Below are 20,445 nucleotides of genomic sequence, written 5' to 3'. Positions count from 1 at the left end.
AGCATCGAGAGAACCACACCTCCAACATTTAGGCTGTACATTCGGATACATAGAAGCCAGCTTTTTAGGATCTAAATGCCATCTATAGAATATCTTATAAAAATTTTCTCTCAGGTTTTCAGCTTGTGTAAATTTCACATTTGTTACCCATATTCTTTCCCATGCATCCAACATTATTGGTTCTTCAATATTTTGAGCCCACTTTATCATACAATCTTTAACTAATTCTGTTTCCGAATCCATCTGTATTAATACATTATATATCCTCTTTATATGCATTAAGCTTTGATCTCTTATTTGTTTAAAAAATTATCTTCAGCGTGGATAAAACCAATTTTTTGATCTATTTTCCACCTGGCCTGTAATTGCCCATACTGGAACCATGTTTGAACTACCTTCTCCTCTTTTAATTCCTCTAAAGATTTTAGTTGTAGTACCCCCCTTTCCAAAATGAGAAGCTGTCTATAGGTAGTTCTATCCTGTTTTTGTGCTATGTTCATATTTTCAATTGCATGTCTAGGAATTGCCCACATGGTTATCTTGTCATTTAATTTATATTGGTATTTTTTCCAGACCCGCAGTAAAGCATTTCTTAAAATATGACTTTTAAACTTCTTATCCAATTTTTTGTTGAATAACAGGTAAGCATGCCAACCATATACCAGATCGTGTCCCTCGATATTCAGTATTCTATCATTAGTTAAATGAGTCCAATCACTAATTACAGATAGCGCCACTGCATCATAATATAGTTTTAGGTTAGGTAATTTCAAGCCTCCTCTCTCACGTACATCTTGCATTATTTTCATCTTTACCCTCGGCTTCTTTCTTGCCCATACAAGTTTGTTGATACCCTTCTGCCATTCTAAAAGATTCACATCTTTTTTAAGTATAGGTAACATTTGGAAGAGAAATAAAAATTTTGGTAAAATGTTCGTTTTCACTGCCGCTATCCTGCCCAGCAAAGATAAGTGCAATTTCTCCCATTTTTTCATCTCTATCTGTATACTATGCCAAAGTGGTTCATAATTATGCTTATATAATTTCCTGTTTGAGGTTAAAATATTGACTCCAAGATATTTGACTTTTTGACTACCTCACATCCTAGCATCCCTCCTAGTTCTTCCTTTTGTTTAGTATTCATATTTATAGCTAATATTTTGGTTTTTCCTAAATTTATTTTAAAACCAGATACTTGACCATATTGATTAATCGTATTCATTAAAACCATACTGGATTCCTGCGGTTGTTCCAATATTATGACCAAATCATCCGCAAAAGCACGCACTCTGTATTCTTGCTGCCTAATCTTGATTCCTTTTAGACCATCCAAGCCCCGTATTTTATTCAACAATACTTCCAAAGTTATAATAAACAATAGCGGGGACAAAGGACAGCCCTGTCTTGTACATTTTCCAATTTGAAAAGAGTCTGTTAAACTTCCATTGACTATGATTTGTGCTGTTTGCTGTTGGTATATTGCTTTAATTGACTGTAAAAAATTATCTCCTATCTGCATTTTTTGCAATATCTTCAACAGAAACTGCCAGTTAACTCGATCAAAGGCCTTCTCAGCATCCAAAAATATAAACGCAGCAGGAATCTGGTTGTTCTTTCCCAAATATTCTAATGCATTAATAATTAATATGACATTACTTTTCATCTGTCTCCCCTGTATAAAACCTGTTTGGTCGGTGTGTATCAATTGTTGAATAACCAGCATTAACCTATTTGCTAGTATTTTAGTGAAAATTTTATAATCTACATTAAATAATGAGATAGGTCTGTAATTTTTTGGTTGGGTAGTATCTTGATCTTCTTTGGGTATCAAAGATATAAACGCTGTCTTCCAAGATGGAGGCACTTTACCTTCCGTTTGAATCTTATTAAATAATTCTCTAAGAGGTTCTACCATTTCTAACTGTAAATTTTTATAGTAAACCACTGTCAAGCCATCTGTACCTGGTGCTTTCCCTGACTTTAATTGCTTAATTACCTGCAAAATTTCCCCCGAGGTTATTGGTTGATTCAATTTTTGCCTGTGCTCTTCTCTAACTGAGGGTATTTTCTCTTTATCTAAATATTTGTCTATATCTAGAGCATTAATTTTATCCCCTTTATACAATTCTGTAAAAAATTCCCGAAATGCCCTTTGAATCTCTTCCTGTTGAAACACCTCATTCCCTCTGTAAATCAGTTTAGATATATTTCGATTTTTCCTTTTTTTCCTAATCTGATAAGCTAACCATCTGCCAGGTTTGTTTGCGTTACAAAAGGTATTATGTTTTGCATATAATAAATTAGTGGCTACCTGGTCAGAGATCAACATGTCAAATTGAGATTTTAATATGGTGATAGCTTCCTTAACCTTTGTGTCGCCTGGATTCATTGTTAACTCCAACTCTTTTCTCTTAATTTCCTCTTCCAATTCTGTTCGTTTTAGCCCTTGTTTATATCTATGTGTTTTATTTATATTCATCAGCACTCCTCTCATATACGCTTTGCTTGCATCCCATACGAATTCCATAGATGTACCCTTATTCATATTCAAAACAAAATATTCAGATAACAATTTTTTACAATCATTAATATACTTTTCATATCTAAATAGGTTTTCATTCAATCTCCAAGACCTTCTTGCCTGCACTACCCTTCCCAATTCCATCCAAACTGGGTTATGATCCGAAAGGACTCTAGCCGCAATCTTTGTCTTCTTGACCCTAGAAAGTAAATCATTAGTGATTAGTATAAAATCAATCCTTGAAAGGGATTGATGTCTATCAGAGAAGAAAGTGAAATCATATTCCTCTGCGTTTCTTTCTCACCAAATATCTCTCAATTCAAAGTCGTCCATCATGTCAAAAAAAGGTTTGGGTAACTTTGCTCGCATCTTAGTATTTGGGCGAGAAGTCTTCTTATCTCTCTTAGTGTCTATCACACCATTCCAATCACCCAATAGTATACAGGACCTATAGTCCCACTGTACTAATTTGGCATGAAGATTTCTATAGAATCCGTCTTGCTGTTGATTAGGAGCATAAATTCCCAAAAGTAATGTCTTTTTCCCTTCTAGGATTAGGTCTAACGCGATATATCTTCCGAAGGGATCTCGGAATTAATCTTGATTAATCTTGATTAATCTTCAATTAATTCAGCTTTCATGTCTTTTCTTAAGTATACAACTATACCATTCTTCTTTTCCATAGCAGAAGCTACAAAATGTTGACCAAGTTTTGAGTTAATCAGATATTTTTGATCAGTTGATTTGATATGAGTTTCTTGCAAACAAATTATGTCATTCTTAAACTGTTTGGGATAGTGAAGTATTTTCTTTCTCTTCTGTGGAGAGTTCAATCCATTGACATTCCATGTTAAGATCTTAGTTGTCATCTTTAGTTGGCTGAAGCTTTTTTAGAGCTTCCTGCATGGCCTGTTTAACCTTAGGCCTAGCTCCTCCCACTGCTTCCAGACTTGTTACTGTAGCTCCTTGATCGATGGCTGGTGATAGTTGAGGTTGTTGCCTTTTAGCTTGTTTCTCCATTCGTCTAGTAATCATACGGCTAGGTCTTTGTTCCATAACACCTTGTGTTTCTAGGAGAGACAGGTGCTCCATCTTATCTGTTAGTTGTGTAGTGTGCTGTCTGTCCTGTCCTTCTTGTGGTCTTTCTCCAGGTCCAGATGATGCAGGATATCCAGCCTTCAAAATATTATGGTAAAAATCTCGGGGTTTCCATACAGAGTTGAGGCGATATCTTTGCCTATCAAATGTAAGTATAATACCAAATGGTGCGTCCCATTTATACTGTATCTGACGGTTTCTGAGTTCTTCGACTAAAAAAGCACAGTTTCTCCTGGCTCTTAACATTTGCGGTGGTATCTCTTTCAAAACAATCAGGTCTTGACTGCCAATTTGGAGCTTAGTGTTATAAGACTCTTGTAGTATCATGTTTCTGAGCTCTCTTGTAGTGAAGTATATAACGATGTCTCAAGGAAGCTGTTTCTGCTTTGCCACCCAGGAGTTAACGCGATAAGCTTTGTCGATCTGCCAGTCGAGCTTAGTCCCTGGTCTTCCCACCAGACGGTCAAAGGTTTCTGATAGGATCTGTTTCAGGTTCTCCTGTTTCTCCTCACGCAGCCCCCTTACTCTTAATGCCAGTTCCATTTGTCTGTACTGTATCATAATAATTTCTTTTTCAGCATTTTCAACTTTTTGTTCCACCACCTCTGTTTTCAATGTCAAGTTGGTATTAGCCTCATTAAGATCCTCTAGACTATCTTCAATTCCGGAAACATGTTCTGTCAATACAGTTACAAGTCCCAGCATTTCATCTTTAATTTTAACAACTCTGGCATCGATTTTATCATACAACTCCTGTTTAAGTTCTTTTATTTCCCCTTTTATTTCTTTTATTTCTTCTTTTCCCTCCTGTTTTATCTCCTGTTTTATCTCCTCTTTAAGATCTCTAAGTTATCTTCCATTTTAATTGTCGTTGAGAGCCACACTTAATTCACTCAAAAAGAATTATTTCGTTAACAAATCTCCAGCAGGGGGCGTGTAGGGAGTGGAGGCTGCAACCTTGTGCCAGGCACTGGGGATGTGCCCCTGGGAATAGAGGGCGACGGTTTCAGATTAGGATTTGGTTTTGAGGCCATTCCAAAATTTATCTTCCAGCAGTTAATAAAACTCTACTGGCTGACTGTGCAGCTGTAAGAAGAGATGCTGAATTTCTCCCTTCGTTTTGAAATTTGAGGCTTGGCAAAGCTTTACCAAGGATTTCAGAAAATAAGCATTGTAACAAGACAGTTCAGCAGATTCATCACCATTTAAATTCCAGATAAGCAAGATTAATGAGAGAAAGGAAGTCTTGTAAAAATGAAACTAATTAAAAATTTTCTGCTGGCTGATTGTGAAGCAGGGTGATAAATCTCTCCTTTGAAGTTTTAAAATTCTGTAGCGTTTAACAAAGAGATTAAGAAAATAATCATTGTTACAGGAGAATCCAGCCGGCTCGGCGCCATTTTAAAAGCCTCTAAGTAAATAGATTTTCAGAAGAAGATCTTGTAAAAAAAAGAGAAGCTAGGATCTTGGTAAACAATTAATGTCCTCGTAAACGGATTCAGCTCGTATTAAAATCAAATAAATCAAAGCTGTGAACTGAGTGGGAGAGATCTTACTTTGTACTGCACAAGGCAGTTTGAAGTTCCCAGCACCGTTCTGCCTTGGGCTGGCCCCCCTCTCTCTGCAGACACAGAAGCTGCAAAAATCGAAGGGCATTTGCCAGCAAAACTATATCTTCTTCCCTTCTTGCCTGAAGGATAAGAAACCTGTTAGATGTCAGATAAATGATCATCTAAACAGATACGTGCCCAGGAATTTGGGGGCAGCTATTTTAAGCTGCCACCATCAGTAAGCTCCTCCCAGGAAGCCTAGAGCCATAAATCTTGAATATAAAGTATAAACATGGAGGGGAAAAATGGTTACAATCAATATAAACAGACTTAACTCAGCAATTAAAAGGAAGAAAATATTTCACAAATTAGAAAAGCTAAAACTTGACATAATCTGCCTACAAGAAGTGCATATTCAAAAGAGACATGAATATCTACTAGTACAACCAAAGCTTGGAAAAATGTTTAGTACATTGACAAATTGTAAGAAAAGAGGAGTGATCTTCTATATTAAAGATAATATTCCAGCGAAACTAATTTATGCAGATGAAAAGGGAAGAATCTTGGTGGTAATTATGGATAATATTAAAAAAATACTCTTAATCGCAATTTATGCACCCAATGAAAAAAAAGATGAATTTTACAAAAAACTCCACAAAAAAATTTCTGACTTGGACTATGTTGATATTTGTATGATGGGAGATTTTAATGGCATTGTAAACCAGAACATGGACTACAAAACACACAAAACAACAAAGTTAAATAGAAAATTGCTTCCGAAATCCTTTTTCAGGATGATAGATGAAATAAATCTAAAAAATATTTGGAGAGAAAGAAATCCTACAAAAGAACAATATACTTTTTATTCAAATAAGAACAGTTTTTTCCCAAACACTATCATTCTGCTAAACAAATATTTCCCTCACCACTGTCAAACCATTCACTAAGGCTGCATTACGATTACTATTAGTCTTCCCATCATTCCTATCAACATCTCCTCCCATTTATGACTTCAGGACTGTAACTTTGTTGCTTGTATCTTTACGATTTATATTGATATTGTTTTCTGATTGCTTATTTGTAACCTATGACAATCATTGTGCTGTACCTTATGATTCTTGAAGAATGTAACTTGTCTTTTTATGTACACTGAGAGCATATGTACCAAAGAAAAATCCCTTGTGTGACCAATCACACTTGGCCAATAAAGAATTCTATTCTATTCTATTCTATTCTATTCTATTCTATTCTATTCTATTTATGAATGAAATGAAGCGAAACAAAAATAGTTGTGAAAAAATTGTGAAACTAAGTGGAAGGGGAAGGAAGAAAAAGAGCTGAATAAATATTGTCTGAACTTATGGAGTGGAGTTGATTAAGGGAAGAAAAGATGTTGATTTAATAGTGAATTGGCTGGCTAAAATATGTGTCAGAAAGTTTGAACTGGTGTAATTTGATGGTAATGGCGGTGCAACAAAATAGGAATTCAGAGAATGGCAATATTTACATGTTTTGCTCCTGTTAATAATGATAATAAAAGCAGATATGAATTTGAGGAAGATCAATTAGGGATTTTAGGAAACATTTTGGGAGAAGAGTATGTTTTGTTAAGATATGCCAAGAGAGGGATGGGAATGAGACAAAAGAGGGTGTAAACAGTGACTGGGCCATTCAGAGTCCCAAGAATGGTGACTAGTGAATATTTGCTTAGAAAAAAGCTTGTTACCTTAAATAGATCATTTAAGTGGTAATCTATTCATGTGTTTACTTAGAAAAGATGTGATTGAAAAAAAGCATGATTGATTTGTTTATGAGGAAAATTTCAGAGAATTAGAAAAGGATATTCTTTTCTCTCATGCCTTCACTTTCCTTTAAAAAAAACCTAGTTCTTGCTTCTTTATTATGCTTTGCACAAAACTGCTTGGCACACACTGTACATTCATAGATGTACAGTAATTAATCTGCCATGTAAGTTTTGAGTTTATAACTCTACCATTTAAGAGATGATAGTTAAAATATAAATGTTCATACTGAATATTGGGATTTGAGTAAGTGGTTAATAAAACATTCATTATAAAAATCACGATACATAGTACTTTGTTCTTTTTATTTGCCTTTTTCTTGCACAAAACAATTCCTGTTCCTTTTGTTGTCGTTTTTTATTATGTCAAAATAGTCCTAGCTTTAATTTTCTTCCTCTGTACATTTAACATAATGTAATGTATTTCTATATAAATACACTATTGTTAAAAAGGCATAGATGGCTTGGGAAATTTATGTAGAGATGATGGAAACAGAATTCTCTTTACAACTTTTGGATAATTTTATTGCAAGCATATTTGTTTTAAGATGAATAGCACATCTCAGAGAGGTTACAGTAATTCTTTTTATTCAAACCACAAAATGCATAGAGCTTAAAATAATGGGTAATTTTATGCAAAAAGCAGCATAAGAGTGTGTTTAAATTTCTTTCAATTGTGCAATTTTGTATGATGCTCTGATCCCCAAATAAAACAAAATTGCCCAAAGCACACAAATTGGCAAAACTCATGAATTTTCAACATTATTACCTTCAGATTTTTTGAGATCATGCATACAAGGTTGGCCTTCATTCAGATATTCTAGAACTCTTATGCAAGATGTCATGAGATTCTACAATTTTCACTGGATTTTTAAGACTAATAAACTGTCTTGAAGTTTGCAACTGCATAAATTACCACTGTCATCAATTTCAATTTAATTTGTGAGATTATGGATATTGAGATAAGGTGAATGAAAAAGCCATTGATTAATTAAAATAGTCATAATCCATCAAAGGTGAAAACATCTTAAAATGTGTAACATACATTGTAAACAATAACAACATAAGAAATAATAAACTACAATTATATCAATCCAGATGAAAACTAATCAGAGACCAAGTTGCTATTGTAGGAACTGTTGTTTCAAAATAGGATCAGGGCTTTATGCAAAACGTGACTTGGGGGAAGGAGCTGTAATTGTTAAAAGGCTTACCTTGGTAAATGTCAGTGGCTACAGAATGCAAAAGTAAATAAAATATTTTCATTTCTGAGTACCAGTTGTGGGGAAGAAACAATAAGAGAGTGCACTCAGTCTTCATGTCCTACCTGATTAAGATGCCAGATAAAACAGATAACTGTCATAATCTAAAAGGCTTTTATATCTGTATATTTGCAATATTTTATATTGGTATGTTTGCAATATGGAACCCCTCCCATACTACCACCTCTTACAATACTAGACAACACAGTATCAACAGTAGAGATCTTCAAATTTCTAGGTTCTATTATATTCCAAGACCTAAAATGGACACCTAACATCAAAAATGTCATTAAAAAAGCACAACAAAGGATGTTTTTTTTTTTACTTTATTTGTATGCCGCCCTTTTCCCCGAAAGGGACTCAGGGCAGCTCACAACTCAAGGGAGGGGAAAACAGACAAAGTTACAAAACATAAAGACCATACACAGTTAAAAAAGCACAACAGTCATACCATTCGAAGTGGGGCTGCAAGTCCTTAGCCCCAGGCCTGTTGGAACAGCCAGGTTTTGAGGGCTATGCGGAAGGTCTGGAGGGTGGTGAGGGTACGGATCTCCACGGGGAGTTCGTTCCAGAGGGTCGGAGCAGCCACAGAGAAGGCCCTCCTCCGAGTAGTTGTCAGTCGACACTGGCCGGCTGATGGAATTCGGAGGAGGCCTAGTCTGTGGGATCTTATTGGTCTAGTGGAGGTAATTGGCAGTAGGCGGTCTCTCAAGTACCCAGATCCAATACCATGAAGGGCTTGTAGGTGACGACTAGCACCTTGAAGCGTACCCGGAGATCAACAGGCAGCCAGTGCAGCTCGTGGAGGATAGATGTTACGTGGGTGAATCGAGGCGCACCCACGATCGCTCGCGTGGCTGCATTCTGGACCAGCTGAAGTCGCCAAATAATCTTCAAGGGCAGCCCCATGTAGAGCACGTTGCAGTACTCCAGCCTAGAGGTCACAAGGGCACGAGTGACTGTTGTGAGAGCCTCCCAGTTCAGGTAGGGACGCAACTGGTGCACCAGGCGAACCTGGGCAAATGCCCCCCTGGTCACAGCTGACAAATGGTGTTCAAAAGTCAGCTGTGGGTCCAGGAGGACTCCCAAGTTGCGGACCCTATCTGAGGGGCATACTATTTGACCCCCCAGCCTGAGAGATGGAACACTTGGCCAATTAGTAGGAGGGAAGCACAGCAGCCACTCGGTCTTATCTGGATTGAGTACAAGCTTGTTAACCCCCATCCAGTCTCTAACAGCCTCGAGGCCCTGGCTCATCACGTCCATCGCTTCATTGAGTTGGCACGGGGCGGACAGATACAGCTGTGTATCGTCCGCATACTGGTGGTATTTTATCCTGTGCCGTCGAATGATCTCACCCAGCGGTTTCATGTAGATATTGAAGAGGAGGGGGGACAGGACCGAACCCTGCGGCACCCCATACGTTAGGGGCCTAGGGGTCGATCTCTGCCCTCCGACTAACACTGATTGCACCAAATCAGAAAGCTCAGACTGCCCAAGGAGCTGCTGATCCAGTTCTACAGAGTTATTATTGAGTCTGTCATTTGCACCTCTATAACTGTCTGGTTTGGTTCTGCAACCCAACAAGACAAACTTCAGAGGATAATTAGAACCCCTACCCTCAAAATGGCACCATAGAAGGACTTCCGGTGACATCATTGGCTATAGCGGCAGGCTTGGAGATTGCTCTGAAGCCTAGCTGACAAACCAGGGGCCTGGCGGCATAAAGAGCGGCCGTTTTGGTCTCGGAGGACTCGGCAAAGCCAGGGGTGCTTCTCTGCAGGTGGGGAGAGGTGCAATCTCCTCGGCAAAGCAGAGGCTTAGTCCTGATCCTAGACGTCTGAAGAGGGACGCACGGCAGCCCCAAAGTCATGACACAGCACTTTTGTTGGTGTAGGATTTTTGGTGTGAATCTGGATGCCCTAAATTTTCTTGAAGAGTAAGTTGGATTTACTTTTTGGTTACTGCATCTCTGGCAGTTTTTCCCCCCCTCTTTTATGGGACTTTTAGCAGCAGTGGTAAGCAAGAGCGATTACAACAAACAGGAGCAAATAAATTAACAATTGAAGAAGGATTAACATCATAAAGAGTTGTCAAAGGCAGCCCAGGTGGTGGAAACAGAGAAAGGAGAGTGAAATTTTACCCTGAGGCACAGCTGGTAGATATCTGTGGACTTGTCCTGCCTGCTCCCAAGATTTTTGGAGAACTTTTGTGCTGCTATAGGAGACTTAAGACTCCATTTGAGACAGTCAATATTATATCCACTGTGCGCATTCTTTTTTTTTTTTTTTTTGGAGCTGGAGTTGGACACTTGAAAGGGGAATATTTCGAGCTGAACTTCCCTTTCTTTTTGTTCTCTTCTCTTTGAGGTTTGATTCCTTTTTTTGTGTTAGTGTATTTGTCCCTCCCACTTTTTTTCTGATATGAGCCCCCTCTTGTATTTTTTCTAGATCTCTGTATGGAACTATATTCATATATATTTTTCCTTATAGATAGCAGCAAAATAAGTTGGAACATTGCTTAAACTGGTAGCAGATAGCTTATGAAACAGTGGGATAAGCTTCTTAACCTAATTGATATGAGCTGGGCAAAGGGGGGGGGGAAACCTGGACACTACCTACTCGGTCGTCCCCATCTATAACTCCTCCAACACTACACAGAATTCTAGACAATATGGCTGGGGTAGAGAAAGCACCCAAATTGCAAAATATACAGACAACTTTGCTATTGATACAAAATAATATGGCTAGGAATCAAGAGGTCACCGAAAAATCCCTGGCCGACATTAAAAATGAAATGGGAGACATGAGGGGAGAAATGAAACAGCTGTATTCACAGCAAAAGGAGATCTGGGCAAAAATGGAGAAACAGGAGGGTCAAATTCAAGATTTAGGAGTAAAAATGAAGGAAAGTGAAGGGAATATGGCGAGGTGGAAAATGAGGCAGCTTCATATCAATAGAAGGTTGGAAGATGAGATTGCTATGTTGGAATTAGAAAGGTCAGCCTTCTTTCTCAGATTTCAAAATATTCCAGAGGAAAGAGGGGAGGAACTGAAGGAAATTATGGTTGAAATGATCGCAGGGATTGTCCAGAAGGATAAGCTGATGATACAGAGTGATATTGATGACGTCTATATGGTCTATACTTCCTATAGTAGGAGACAGAAACTGCCACGTGAAGTGCACGTGAGGTTTAGCAAACGATCTCTGAGAGAAGAAATTTACCAGAAGGCACGTGACCAGAATACCATATACACAAGGGAGATGGTGACAGTACTAAAACAGATACCAAGAAGAGTGATGGAAAGGAGGCAGAAATATCAGGACCTAACAGCACAACTGAGGAAACTTCAGGTGATGTATAGGTGGCTTTTCCCAAAAGGGTTGTCCTTCCTCTGGCAAGGCCAGAGGTTTTGGATTGAATCATTGCAAGATGCACAAGACTTTATGGAAAGTCAGTTGAAGAGGGGAACTCACTTTAACTTTAACTTTTAATAAATTTATATGCCGCCCAATCCCGTAGGACTCCGGGCGGCTTACAGAAACAAGTTAAAATAAGGAGTTAAAATAAAAGAAACAATTTAAAAAGAAACAATTTAAAAACAACACACTATACACTCAATCTGGGTGGGCTGGACCTCATTCATGAAGTCAACAGCCCCAGGCCTGCTGGAATAGTCAGGTTTTAGTGGCTTTTCGGAAGGCCGAGAGAGTGGGAAGGGTCTGGATCTCTACGGGTAGGTCATTCCACAGGGTTGGAGCAGCTACAGAAAAGGCCCTCCTCCGAGGATTTTAGATTTTTTTTTATAGATTTTATTTAGCATTTATAGGCCGCCCTTTTCCCTGAGGGGACTCAGGGCGGCTTACAATAGTAAGGGAAGGGGAGTGAAAGACAAAATACAGAAAAAAAAATGTGAAATAACTAAAAAGTACTAAAACACAACATTCACTCAGCATTCGGGAGGGGCAGAAGAGTTTATCCCCAGGCCTGACGGGCTAGCCAGATCTTGAGGGCTGTACGGAAGGCCTGGACTGTGGTCAGGGTACGAATCTCCACGGGGAGATTGTTCCATAGCGTCGGAGCAGCAACTGAGAAGGCTCTCCTCCGGGTGGTTGCCAGTCGGCACTGACTGGCGGATGGAATACGGAGGAGGCCCGCTCTATGCGATCTGATGGGACGCAGGGAGATTATTGGCAGGAGGCGGTCTCTCAGATAGTCAGATCCACTACCATGGAGCGCTTTATGGGTGGTAAGTAAGACCTTGAATTGCACCCGGAGATCCACAGGCAGCCAGCGCAGCTCGCGGAGGATAGGTGTTATGTGGGCGAACCGAGGTGCGCCCACAATCACTCGCGCAGCCGCGTTCTGTACTAGCTGAAGTCTCCGGGTGCTCTTCAAGGGCAGCCCCATGTAGAGCACATTGCAGTATTCCAGCTTAGAGATCACAAGGGCTCGAGTGACTGTCGTGAGAGCCTCCCGATTCAGGTAGGGCCGCAACTGGCGCACCAGGCGAACCTGGGCAAATGCCCCCCTGGTCACAGCCGATAGATGGTGATCAAAACTCAGCTGTGGATCCAGGAGGACTCCCAAGTTGCGGACCCTATCTGAGGGGTATAAGTTTTGTCCCCCCAGCCTGATTGATGGTACGGTGGTCAAATTATTGGGAGGAAAACACAACAGCCACTCGGTCTTGTCTGGGTTGAGCACCAGTTTGTTTGCTCTCATCCAGTCTTTAACAGCTTCCAGACCCTGGTTCATCACGTCCACCGCTTCATTGAGTTGGCACGGGGCGGACAGATACAATTGTGTATCGTCCGCATATTGGTGATACTTTATCCCGTGCCTCCGGATGATCTCGCCCAGCGGTTTCATGTATATGTTAAATAGGAGGGGGGACAAGACCGACCCCTGTGGCACCCCATATGTTAGGGGCCTCGGGGACGATCTCTGCCCACCCACCAACACCGACTGCGACCTGTCCGAGAGGTAGGAGGAGAACCACTGCAAGACAGTGCCGCCCACTCCCACCTCCCGCAGTCGTCGCAGAAGGATACCATGGTCGATGGTATCGAAAGCCGCTGAGAGGTCAAGGAGAACCAGGATGGACGCAAAGCCTCCATCCCTAGCTCTCCAGAGATCATCGGTCAATGCGACCAAAGCGGTTTCTGTGCTGTAACCTGGTCTGAAGCCGGACTGGAAGGGGTCAAGATAGTTTGCTTCCTCCAAGGTACGCTGAAGCTGGAGGGCCACCACTTTCTCAACAACCTTCCCCACATAGGGAAGGTTGGAGACTGGACGGTAGTTATTAAGAACAGCTGGATCCAAAGACGGTTTCTTCAGAAGGGGTCTCACCACCGCTGCTTTAAGCTCGGTGGGGAAGTGCCCCTCCTGAAGAGATGCCACAACAACCGCTTGGATCCAGCCTCGTGTCACCTCACTGCTGTTGGCAACCAGCCAGGAGGGACACGGGTCCAGTACACAAGTGGAGGCACTCACAGCTCGCATAGCCTTGTCCACATCCCCAGAGGCAACTTCCTGAAACTCAACCCAGAGATGGTTTGCCAAGTCTTTCCCCTGTGTCTCAGCTGGCTCTGCAAGAGTGGAGTCCAGGTCCGCTCGAAACCGGGCAACTTTGTCCGCCAAGAACTGAACATACTCCTCAGCCTTACCCTGTAAGGGGTCCCCCGTCTCCCTCCTATTTAGGAGGGAGCGGGTTATCCTAAACAGGGTGGCTGGGCGGGACTCGGCGGACGCTACCAAGGAGGCAATGTGTGTTCTTTTTGCCGATCTTAAAGCGCGAGTATACTCCTTGGTGCATGCTGTTACAAGTGCCCGGTTCAATTCGGACCTGTCTGATCTCCACAGGTGCTCTAGGCGTCTCCTCCGGCGCTTTATCTCCCGGAGCTCCTCGGTAAACCAAGGAGGCCTCCGGGGGCTGCTGACCCGGAGGGGCCGTAGTGGCGCAATCCGGTTTAGAGACCCCGAAGCTGCCGAGTGCCAGGCAGCGACAAGGGTCTCCACCGAACTGTGGGCGAGAGTATCTGGAATAACCCCAAGCTCCGTCTGGAACCTAACAGGGTCCATCAGTCGCTTGGGGCGGAACCACCTGGTCGGTTCCTCCTCCCTACGGTGGGGGTTTGGCCTCCGGAAGTCTAGCCTCAGTAGGCAGTGGTCTGACCACGACAGGGGTATGATCTCATTACCCCTCAGACCAAGATCATAACTCCACTGCTCCGAGAGGAATACGAGGTCGAGCGTGTGACCCGCTGAGTGGGTTGGGCCTCGAATTACCTGGGTCAAGCCCATGGCTGTCATGGAAGCCATGAACTCCTGCGCTCCGTCAGAGCGTTCACTGAGCGAAGGCAAGTTGAAGTCCCCCAGAACTATAAGTCTAGGGAACTCAACTGCTAGCTCGGCTACTGACTCGAGGAGCGAGGGGAGGGCTGCTGCAACGCAGTTGGGAGGCAGGTACGTAAGCAGCAGACCCACTTGACACTTGAGGTCCAGCTTCACCAGCAGGGACTCACACCCGACAAGCTCCGGAGCAGGGATCCTACGAGGTACTAAAGACTCCCGGACTACAATAGCCACACCGCCACCCCTTCCCTGGGCTCTCGGCTGGTGTAGCACCTGAAATCCGGCTGGGCACATCTCAACGAGGGGGACTCCTCCCTCCGTGCCCAGCCATGTTTCAGTAATACATGCCAGGTCTGCGCCCTCATCGGTTATCAAGTCCCGGATGAGGGGGGCCTTATGAACCACAGACCTGGCATTTAGCGACAGCAGCCTGAGACCAGGGTCCTGATCACTCGCGCCATCTGACCTTGGAGTGGGACTCCTAGGGCCGGAAGGAGGAATCTCTGTAATATAGCGAACCCTCCTTCCCCAATGATGGCCTGCCCTAAAGTCCCCGCCATATCTGCCTCTCCCTGTTATGACCGCAATGCTCCGACCCTCTCCCGTGGATATGGCCCCCCCAACCACCCCAATGGCCCCCATATAACCCGCCAGGTCCTCCGAATCATTCATACTCAAACTCTCACACAAGCAGTCCTCACTAATAGAATTAAAACACAAATACAGCTAAATAAAAATAAAAGTGAGATCATTCATACAACCAGACAATCCCATGCACTCAACATACCAATTAAAATTAGAAAATGATAGGGTTGCGCAGGTTCAAGAGAGTATTAAGTTCGTAGTAGTCCAACGTAATAATCCACCCTCTCCTGAGGGGGGGGTCACACCCTAATGGGGGGTTCCACTCTTCTCCTTCTTCTATGCCCCAAAGAAAAGTCCACAGCCGGAAGGTCAAAGTTCGATAGTATACAAGGCAGTCGTGCGTGATAAAGGGGAGGCAATGCCTGATGTTTATAAACAAAGATTGTTCAGTCTTATTCCCCTTAAAGTCCCAGAAGAGATCAGCGAACCACATAGGAGGAGGAGCCGCTAGCCGGCATTGTCCAGTCGATGGCACCCATAGAAGGCCCAGTCTGTGAGTTCAGAGTAACAATGGAGAATTGGATAACAAGAGCTGAGGAGAGGAGCAAAAGAATAGTGCCCTGGGAGACGAGAAAGGGGGAAATGAGAATCAAAACAGAGATGAGAGACCGCAGACGAGGCAGACAACAAAATCCAAAGCCTTACACAAATAAACATGGTGGATGAACTCCCTTAATTTCTTTAAACATAAATGGTTTGAACTCACTAAGAAAGAGAAATAAAATACTGAATGCTTTACAGAAAAAGAATTGTGATCTGACATGCCTGTAAGAAGTACATATAGTGAACCACCAGCAAAATGTGTTGTGTTACCCCCGGCTGGGTATAATGCATACAAGTTTAGCAGATGAAAAGAAAATGGGCATTGTACTGTATGTTAAAGATCGTATCGATTCTAAATTGGTGTATACTGATGGGGAAGGGAGACTTTTAATGGTTGAATTGAAATTTGGTCGATATAAAATTTTGCTGGTGGTCATATACGCGCCAAACGATAATCAAAGCACCCTTTTTAGAAAGTTGCATCAAAAAATTGCAGAGTTAGGCTATGACCACATATGTTTGGTAGGTGATTATAACACTGTGGCAGATAGGACAATGGACTATAACCCAGGAAACATCCAAAAGGGGGGGAAATTAAGAGAAATGAGGAGAGCTCTCCCCAAAACTTTTGAAGACATGAGGGAGGAATATGAATTAAAGGATGTATGGTGTGAACTCCACCCACAGAAACAACAATTTACTTTCTTTTCACATAGACATCAATCCTGTTCTAGGATCGACATGGCTTGGTTGACACCAGAAATTGGGGATCTGATTAAGGAAACAGCAATCGAGGTTAATACCTGGGCCGATCATAATCCACTCTTATTGGTGTGGAAAGGTGTAAGGCAGGGGAGGAAGCGAAGGTGGATGATGAATACAGAGATAGTGAAAGAACAAGAATTTCAACAAATGTTTAAAAGGGAAATGAGGTGTTTTTTTTGAAGAAAATAAGAAGGGAGTAACCCCACAAATACTTTGGGATATGGCCAGGCTTATATGAGGGGCCTAGCTATTAAATATACAATAGGCACACAGAGGAAAAAATTAGAAAAGAGGGCAAAATGGGTAGCCAAATTGGAGGTGGTGGAAAAAGCCTTGCAACAGGACCCACTAGATGATAAGAAAAAAGAAGAAATGGCTAGAATTAAGCATGGGATATCTCTTCTAGACCAGGAGGATGTTGCTTAGAAACTTAGGGGGATTAAGCAAAACTTTTTTGAGCATGCTAACAAACCGGGTCATTGGCTCTCTTATAGACTTCGGAAAAAGAGAGCGAGCAGATGAATAGCTCAACTGCAGAATAGTAAAGGGGAATTAGTAGAAACCAAGGGGGAGAAACAGGAAATTATTCAAGGTTTTTTTCAGCAACTATATAGTAGAGAGGAAATTTCTGAGGACCAAATTAAGGAATTTTTAGATAATCCAAATCTGCCTAAGATCTCAAATGAAGTGAAAGGGGTAGTAAACCAAAAGATAACAATAGATGAATTAGAAAAAGCAGTCAAAAAAATGGAAAACAACAAAGCATGGATGGTTTGCCAGTTGAAATCTATAAAACGTTTTTGGAAATCTTAGGAGAAGAGATGATTGTAATATTTAATGCTGTCTTGACGGATTCTATTGCACTGAAATTGTGGGCTGAGGCCTATATAACCCTTTTGCCTAAAGCTGGAGCTGACTGTACTCAAATTAAAAACTATAGGCCCATTTCACTTTTGAATGTGGATTATAAAATCTTTGCAGCTATACTGGCAGATAGACTTAAATTCTTCCTTAGCAAATTTATATACCCTGATCAGAATGGCTTCCTGCCGTCAAGGCATTTGAAAGATAATGTTAAAATTATTTTGGATGCCTTAGAATATTATGAAGCCGAGCCGGACAAACAAGTGGCCTTTATGTTTCTCGACGCACAAAAGGCTTTTGATCAGGTAAATTGGAAGTTTATGTTGTCACAATTAGAAAATATGAAGTTTGGAGAAAACTTCTTAAACGCAGTTCGGGCAATTTATGTACGACAAACTGCGACATTATTGGTAAATGGAGAAGAGCGGGTGATATTGAGATTGGTAAAGGCACAAGACAAGGATGCCTGTTATCCCCTCTACTGTTTATCTTTACATTAGAACCCCTTCTTAGAATAGTGAGGAGAGATATACAAATTAAAGGGTTACGAGCTAAAGCTCAGGAATTTAAGGTCTAGGCTTTTGCCGATGACCTTGTTTTTATTCTGGAGGATCCTATGGCTTCTGGGATACAACTTTTATGTAAAATAGAGGAGTACGGTATGATAGCGGGGTTATGTATAAAGAGAAGACAAAACTGTTAATTAGGAATATGACTTTGAACCAGAAAAGGGAAGTACGAAGCCTGTAAGGAATTAACATGGCCCATAAAATACAATACTTGTGAATTTGGCTCACGGAGAGATGTTCCTCTATCAAGGTAGATAATTATATGAAATGACTACAACAGGTATCTAAGGATATGACTAATTGGAGTGGTAAACAACTGTCTTTGATGGGCAGGATTGCGACAGTTAAGACACATGTACTACTGAAATGTTTGTTTTTGTTTCAAATGGCACCGACTAAATTGGACAATTTTTTTTTAAAATCCTTGGAGACAATAGTGGCTCGATTTACATGGCAAGACAAGAAAGCACGAATTAAAGCCCAAACGTTGCAAAAACGTAAAGAACTGGGAGGCTTCGGAGTACCTAACTGGGAAGCATATTATAATGCAGCAATTATGACATGGGTGAAGGATTGGGTGACGTTGAGTAGAAGGCGCCTATTGGCTATAGAGGGACATGACCTCCCTCAGGGATGGCATGCCTCCCTCTGGCAAGAAAGAGATACCCCCCATAGGTATTTCATTGGACATTATATTCGGAAGATTTTGATGGGGGTGTGGGAAAAGATGAGGAAAAAGTACTATCTTAGGGTTCCGTGCTGGTTGGCACCGTTGGAGGCCTTAAAGCATCCCAGTGTATTTAATTGGACAACAAACATAACATATAAAGACATCATGACAGAAGATGGCAACATGAAAACAAAGATGGAATTAGAGCAGCAGGGCAGGAATCTGGAATGGTGGGAATATTTACAGATTAGAAATAAGTTTAAAAGCGATAAGGTACGGTTTGGGATCTACCCAAACCCTCAGGGGCTAGATAAGATTTTGTTTGGTGGAGATAAGAAAATGTTATCGAAGATTTATCAATTTTTGACCTGTCAAAATGCTAAAGAAGAGATGATAAAAGCCTTCTAATAACATGGGAGAGAAACTTTGGCTATGAGATTGAAATGGGCAAATGGTGGGATCTATGGAGTAAGACTATTAAACTTACAATATCTACAGCGTTAAAAGAAAACATATACAAGATGGTTTATAGATGGCACTTCCCCCAACGAGGTTAGCCACAATGTTTCCAGGGTTATCTCCACAATGTGGAAGAAGGGATGGCACATTCTACCATATTTGGTGATCTTGTACTGAGGCCACGAAATACTGGAGAAGGATTCAAAACTGGCTAAAAGAGGTTACCGGGGCAAGCATGGAATGGAAACCCGAGAATTTTTTGGCTGAGGACTGAAGACTGCCTAACTGAACTGCTTACATTTAGAAGTCAGTGATAAACTCCACGGATTGTAAAAAGTACAGGTGGTTTGTGAATCACTAATGATAACAAGTTAAATCTTCTTCTTAGTCTGGCCTCGGAGATTTCACAAACCAATTGGTGAGTGAGCGAGGAACACATACAAACATCAAAATGTTTCTTACTGAATGAATAAAGGGGGGGGCAGAGTATCTGCAGAGTGTGATAAAAATGTCACAATAGCGAACAAAGCTACGCAGTACTCATAAAAAAAAACATGGGAAACTTTTATCACACCATTACAGTCGCCATTTTGACTTTTTTTTAACCAGTTCTCTACAGATAGCCCTGTAGAATTAGCATGCTAATATTAAACATCTGCAGTACTGATTAAAAATACTTCATTTTTATTTTTAGCTGCAAATACTGTAGCAATAGATCCCACGTGACTGCAAATGTTCAGACTGGTGATAGCTATTCCTACAGTATATTAAGGCAGAAGGCATAATGCTTACTAAGATGTTTCAAACTACACCATCCAATATGTATTTCATTTTCTTGCTGCTATACACATTCAAACTAACAGACAAAAAGATTATTTATAACACTCCCCTGAGGCACTATCCAATCACAATCAAAATGAAGAAGTACAAGCTAACAACAGTTAAAATCACACAAAAGCAATAAAATTGATAAACACCATGATAGATTTACAGTCACACTAAAAAGAGCATTTACTCCACAATAAATTCTAAGCCTATAAACCTGATACCCCTATCACCTAACTTTACTAAAAATTTATAACAAAACCATCCTAACCTTTTAATGTTCTTGCTATTCTGATTCCACTTGCAAATACTTCTACCGACAGTATTCTTTATTACACAAAGTAAATTTTCAAAATTCATTCTGTTTTCTGTTTTGAGCACAAGAGGACCAGATTGAATGCGCACAAGAGTTTTTCCTTTGCTTTTTTACATTTGTGTCTTGATCAAATCAAAATAAGTCACTGATATCATCTGCATGCTAATAGTGGGAGTTATACATTGTTGATGTCTTACAT

Source organism: Thamnophis elegans, chromosome 3, assembly GCF_009769535.1.
Source record: "Thamnophis elegans isolate rThaEle1 chromosome 3, rThaEle1.pri, whole genome shotgun sequence".
Lineage (NCBI taxonomy): Eukaryota > Metazoa > Chordata > Lepidosauria > Squamata > Colubridae > Thamnophis > Thamnophis elegans.
Note: the sequence above shows the minus strand (reverse complement) of the source record.